The 5,429-nt window shown below is 48.6% G+C and overlaps 1 pseudogene; it reads left to right on the forward strand.

The window, feature by feature from the left end:
- The first annotated feature begins 4,210 nt into the window (after positions 1-4,210).
- On the forward strand, positions 4,211-4,723 carry LOC116538921 (annotated as a pseudogene).
- Positions 4,724-5,429: the final 706 nt, after the last annotated feature.

The following is a 5,429-nucleotide window of genomic DNA, read 5'->3' on the forward strand; positions in this document are numbered from 1 at the left end:
GCCCTTTCCAGCCTCAGTCTCTCCCTCTCTAAAGTGGGCACAATACATCTGCCTCTCAAGGTTGTTGGAGGACTCGGGGCCATGCTGTGTGTGGTGCCAGCCCCAACGCATGGTGAGAGAGATGGGCAAACTGAATGCCAGCATGAGCTGGCATGGGAGAAGGACCCATAGGGACCCAGAGGAGGGTGGAGAGGAAGCACACATCCCACACGCCCCCACACACTACCCACCCTGCACCCCACGGCTGCAGACTGGTGCGCATCGCACCATCCAGCCCTGAAATCCCAGGGGGAGTTAAAGGCATCTGGTGGTCTGAAACATGAGAGCACATACAACATGCTCGTAAACGAGGTCAGCCTTGTAAAGCATGAAACCCAAGGCATGGCTGACTCTTTCCTGTTTCTGAATAAACAGAGCAGATTTTACATTCAGAAGGAAACCCAGGCCAGAGATAGCTGGGATTGGAGCCCCGTTCTGCGGTGAGATCCACCACCTGGTATCGGGTGTACCTCTCAGACCAAGAAGCTTCTGTCTGTGATCAGGGAGGGGGAGTGCAATGCTGAGATACTTTTTGTCTGTTTGGTTCACTTCTGTTCCCAGGACAGGGCTCAGCACATGGTCATGCTCAACAAAACCCTTGGTGCGCGAGGGCATGAATGAATAAGGAAGCTGCTCACTGGGCATACAGAAAGGAGGCTGAAGATGCAGCTGAAGAAAACAGAGTAGAGCTTCCCCAGGGCCACACGTGGCAGTTTGGGCCCCTGCACTGAATCCTGCAGACACTGAGGAGTCAGGGCGTGCAGGGGGAACCCTCTGCTGTTGCCCAGCTGTCTGGGTGCTGCAGGAGGGAGGGGTGGGCGTGGGGATGGCTGGGCCTCGGGCATCGGGCATTGCCAGAGACATCACAGCCTTCCAGGACAGCTCAGGGACTTGGCAGTGTCTTGTGGGACCTGCGGGGCCTGTGCTGGCCACACCCACCCACAAGGCCACACAGCCAGAGGTAGCAGGATACAATCGGGAACCGGGCCAAGTGGCCAGAAGGAAGGCAGGGAGCAAGGCCCAGCAGAAGCCACGCCCAGCAGACGAGATGTGTGACATCAACAGGAAGCCATGTGGTGCCCTGGGCACAGCGTGCACCCAGGCACAGGGGACAGACTCCCTGGAGATGCCGATGATACACAGAACGCCCCATGCCTCCCTCTGCAGAAAGCAGATTCCTAGGCCTTGGGGTTACATGGGAACCAACAGGCAGCACAGGGTCTGGCCCCTGGTTAGCCCTCCATAAAGATGGACCGGCATAGAATGGGTGTGCTTGGCTCATGCCTGTAATCCCAATGCTTTGGGAGGCTGAGACAGGAGGCTCACTTGAGCCCAGGAGTTTGAGACCAGTTTGGGCTATGTACTGAGACCCTTGTATCTATAAAAACTGGAAAAATGAGCCAAGAGTGATGGTGTGTGCCTGTAGTCCAGGCTATTTGGGAGGCTGAGGCGGGAGGATCACTTGAGACTGGGAGGTCAAAGCTGCAGTGAGCTTGGATTGTGCCGCGACGGCTCCAACCTGGGCGACAGAGTGACAGTCTGTCTAAAAAAATAAGACATACCAGCATGTGGCTGGAACAGCGATGGAGGCACCCAGCCCACCTACAGAAGTTGAGGCCTGTCTCCGAACCCTTGCTCTTCCCGGCCTCAGAGGCCTCTCCTTCCCATATCTGCCCACACAACTCAGCATATTCTTCCCAGCTCAAGTTTCAGAATCTCATGAAGTTTTCCAAGGTCGCCTCTTCCTGCCACATCCTCCTCCTCCTTTTCTATCATAGCCAACACTTACCAAACAGTGCCAAGCGCAGGGCTAGAAGCTTCCTCTGTATTATCTAATTTAATGCTCCCAAGAGCAGTATGAGAATGGTGTTATCATCCTTTTGTACACAAAAGCCACTGCAGCTCAGAGCAGGTAAGTGGTTTCCCCAAGGTCACCCAGCCGGTGAGAGAAAGAGGCCATGTTCAAATACAGGTCTGTGAGGGCAAAGCGCTCTCTTAAGCATTAGGACCCCTAGCTACCAGTGAGACAGTGGACATGGTCTCCAACAATGTCCCTCGCTGCTCTCTCTTAATCCCTTTCCTGTCCCTTTCCACAGTCTCAGTCTCTTGCCCAGGCTGGAGTTGATTGCAACCTCCACCTCCTGGGTTCAAGCGATTCTTCTGCCTCAGCCTCCTGAGTAGCAGGGCCTACAGGTACACACCACCATGCCCAGCGGATTTTTTTGTATATTTTTAGTAGAGACAGGCTTTCACCATATTGGCCAGGCTGGTCTCGAACTTCTGACCTCATGATCTGCTCGCCTCGGCCTCCCAAAGTGCTGGGATTATAGGCGTGAGCCACCACGCCCATTGATCTTTTTCTTTTAGGGTTTGTTTTACATACTTGTTTCCATCCAGGAGACCAGGAACTGAGTCTCCTGAAAGCCAAGACCTGGTCCCAGTTGCCCAGATGACCACATGCTCTCCTCTCTTGTTCCCAGTCCTCACCCACGCTGCTCCTCCCTCCTCCCTTCACTGCCCACCTGGCCAACCTGCTGGGCTCCAGGCAAACCCCAGCTCCTCCAAGGGCCATCCCTGCTTCTTACAGGCCACCTCTTCAGGGATCCTGCAGTTCTCCATGGCACTAAAATGGCTGGTGTAGGAATCCATCTCCCTGAGGCCTTGAGCTCCTCAAGGAAGCTGAGACTGACACCTCCAGGTCTCCAGGGCCCAGCCCAGGACCTGGCCTAGGTCTGTGTTCAGTGTTGGTTGAATGAATGAATCCAGGTTCCCGTGAATTGATTCTGAAGTGGACCTAGAGTTGGAGGGACTAGACCGTTGATTTTGCAACTTATTAACTATGTGATCTCAGACAAGTTCCTTCACCCATTTGGGCCTCATCTGCAGAATGGGGACACCCATTTCTGATCTGTAGAATGGGGACACCCAATTTGAGGAAAACAGAGATTGAAGCACTTCATAAACTGAGTTGCTGCACAGCTGTGAGGTGAGATGATGGACATCCCCAAGCCCAGGCTCCAGGGAAGGCCTTTGGTACCTGCTCCGTGCTAAACAAAGCATGCAATTTTAAAGGCTCACAGCTATCACAGATTTTCCTAAAACATGAGTCAATACGAAAGACTGTTGTGTTCCTTTAGAAAAACACTGTAATGGAGACTCCCTGCGCCGCCAATTTAGCTGAGCAAGTTTGCTCAGGCTGTACAGGCCTCAGGGACTCCTCCATACCTGCAGCTGGAACCCATGAACAAATTTTGGGCCTTTAATTAGAACCATTTGTCCTTCCAATGAACGGCAGGTGGCTGGGCCAACTTAGAAAGGGATGCTCATTAGAGCAGTATGTGCCCTTTGATCCATCCATCTGACTGCTGGGAATCTGTCCTAAAGAAATAATCCCAAATATGGAAAGGCTTATGAACAAATAAACCATCTTGGGAGTATTTCTTGTAACTGCACAGAAATTAGAATCAACCCGAATATACAATGGGGAATGAGTTGGTGATGTTTCCTCAACTTGATGGGATTTTGTTGCCCACTGAGAAGAAATGGCTGGGAAGGCTTTGGAGCAACAGAAAGTACGTTTATGATAGAATGTTAAATAAACAAATCAGGTTACAAAACTATGTACCCTGAGATGAGCTATGCAAACTATACATATAAATATTAGAAATAGGCTGGGCGCGGTGACTCACGCCTGTAATTCCAGCACTTGGTAAGACCGAGGCGGGAGGATCATGAGGTCAGGAGTTTGAGACCAGCCTGACCAACATGGTGAAACCCCATCTCAAATAAAAATACAAAAATTAGCCGGGCGTGGTGGCACACGCCTGTAATCCCAGCTACTCAGGAGGCTGAGGCAGGAGAATCACTTGAACCCAGGAGGCAGAGGTTGCAGTGAGCTGAGATGGTGCCACTGCCCTCCGGCCTAGACAACAGAGTGAGACTTTATCTCAAAAAAAAAAAAATATGTATATATATATATATATATATATATATATATCGAATAAATACACCACGATTCTAGTTGTGTCTCTTGACAGGTTGGGATTATGGGTCATTTTTTTCTCCATGTTCCAATTTTTCTGCTATGTAATTATGGTTAAAAGTTTATTATAAATTTTTAAAAATCAAAACCATAGACTGTCTCTAAAATAAAATAAAACAAAATTTAAAAATAATTAAAGCTCTTTCCCTGCCGCCGCCGTGTCATGTGGAGGCGGAGGCTTGGGTGCGTTCAAGATTCCGCTTCACCTGTAACCCACCGCCACGGCCGAGGAAGGCGTTGCTGCTGGAGGTGTAATGGACGTTAATACTGCTTTACAAGAGGTGCTGAGGACCGCCCTCATCCACGATGGCCTAGCACGTGGAATTCGCGAAGCTGCCAAAGCCTTAGACAGGCGCCAAGCCCATCTTTGTGTGCTTGCGTCCAACTGTGATGAGCCTAAGTATGTCAAGTTGGCGGAGGCCCTTTGTGCTGAACACCAGATCAACCTAATTAAGGTTGATGACAACAAGAAACTAGGGGAATGGGTAGGCGTCTGTAAAATGGACAGAGAGGGGAAGCCCCGGAAAGCGGTTGGTTGCAGTTGTGTAGTAGTTAAGGACCATGGCAAGGAGTCTCAGGCCAAGGATGTCATCGAAGAGTACCTCAAATGCAAGAAATGAAGAAATAAATTATTTGGCTCACAAAAATAAATAAATAAATAAATAATTAATTAAAAAAGAAACAAAAGGCTAGTTTTCCAAGGGCAGAGGTAAAACTTGACTAAAAAATTAGTTCTGCAGAATCACTCATGTGGCCTGTTTTAGATTTTTTTTCTTTAATGAAAAAGTAGCATATGTACAAGGTAAAAAATACTCTGTGAAAGATATATGAACACCACTATCCTAATGAAACTGCCTTTTTCTTCCGATATTTTATCTATCTATATATACTTGAACAAAGTTTAGTGTACATACAATTCAAAATTCTGGCTGGGTGCTGTGGCTCATGCCTGTAATCCCAGCACTTTGGGAGGACAAAATGGGACCACTGGATCCCAGGAGTTCAAGACCAGCCTGGGCAACATAATGAGACAAAAAATACAAAATAAATACAAAAATACAAAATAATAAATTTTAAAAATACAAAATAAATAAGCTGGGGATCGTAGCATGCATCTGTAGTCCCGGCTACTTGGGAGACTGAGGTGGGAGGACTGCTTGAGCCTGGGAGGTCGAGGCTGCGGTGAGCTGTGATGGCACCCCTGCACCACAGCCTGCACCACAGAACGTGTCTGTCTCAAAAAGTTTTTTTAACTTTAACTTTTATTTTATTTAAAAACAAATACCTTGGTTGCAACAATCGTCATATTTACAAATTTAAAGAGTTATAAGATATTCCGTAGAAATAT

Source organism: Sapajus apella, unplaced genomic scaffold (genome assembly GCF_009761245.1).
Source record: "Sapajus apella isolate SASKATOON/1434 unplaced genomic scaffold, GSC_monkey_1.0 scaffold123, whole genome shotgun sequence".
Taxonomy (NCBI): domain Eukaryota; kingdom Metazoa; phylum Chordata; class Mammalia; order Primates; family Cebidae; genus Sapajus; species Sapajus apella.